Source organism: Antrostomus carolinensis, unplaced genomic scaffold, assembly GCF_000700745.2.
Source record: "Antrostomus carolinensis isolate BGI_N321 unplaced genomic scaffold, ASM70074v2 scaffold18348, whole genome shotgun sequence".
Classification (NCBI taxonomy): domain Eukaryota; kingdom Metazoa; phylum Chordata; class Aves; order Caprimulgiformes; family Caprimulgidae; genus Antrostomus; species Antrostomus carolinensis.
In genome coordinates, this window is record NW_010335178.1 from 9912 (window position 1) to 11046 (window position 1135).

Sequence of the window (1135 nt, forward strand, 5' to 3'; positions counted from 1 at the left end):
AAGATTTTGTTTCCTAGATCTTTTGGCATCTGCTTACTTGGCAGAGAGAACATTGGCAGCCACTGATGTAGGTATTTCAAATTATAAAGCTGGTTCCTGATCTGACTTTGACTAGAAATCACTGCTTCAGCCAGTTTCTCTATGGATTTTTACTGTTATGACAAAGTTTAAGGTCCATTAAACAATATGCAGAATAGGTAGGTTGTATTTCACTACTTCTTAAGAATACATCAGCCTCATTATAGAGCTTTTGCCAAAAAAGAAACCACAAGAAAACCCAAACCCAGCTCCCCAAACCCCTTCATATATCTTCAACACTGAATTGTTTTTTGTAACAGGAAATAAACAAAAACTGCTTATATTTGTATAATCCTGGATAATTTTAGCCTCTCTTGAAAGTTAATCATAGTGCTTACATTCTGTGCCCTAGTTTTCTCTTGGTACATGTGAAAAACAACTCTCTAACAAACTAAGGATCTTTCTTTAGCTATCCTGCTTCTGTTTTCATGCTTGTGCTTGATTATGTCAACCGTTTCACATAAGAACTGTAATTTAAAAGCTCAGTAGGAAACTATGTATCTGTTACAGGGACAAGGACCTCTGTTATCAGCTCTCCCAGCCTGGAGGGGATTCAGATGGCGCCTCCTTCTGCATGGCATTTCTTCCTCCTAGGAGGTTCTGTTCCAAAAGCAGGCTGGTTTAGCTAGGGGTTGCACCTAGTTAGGAGCTGTGTGTATTTCAGTTCTCTTGAATGATGTTAAAAAAAAAATAAAAAAAAAATAAAATAGGAGCTTGGTTTAGCTGAGAAATTTGCCATGAAGATAAAGGATAATTCGACACACATCAGGTAAGTAATTTTGTGCAAGATTTCTGAAGGCCGTGTTCCTGATGGAGGGCTGGAGTTTGTCCACAGTGATAGTATTTTCTTTCTTTCCTTTTTTTTTTTTATTCTTCTTCCAACTGCTCTGCATCTCCATTAGTTAAACAACAAACAAAGACACTTTAAAAATATTAGGATCTGACTGTGGAAATCTAGTGGAGCCAAGTCTTCAGAGCTTCCCAAATCCCAATTATGTTTTCCTCTAAAAAATCTGAGGCTGATGCTAACTACCATTAAGAGCTGCTTTTCATATTA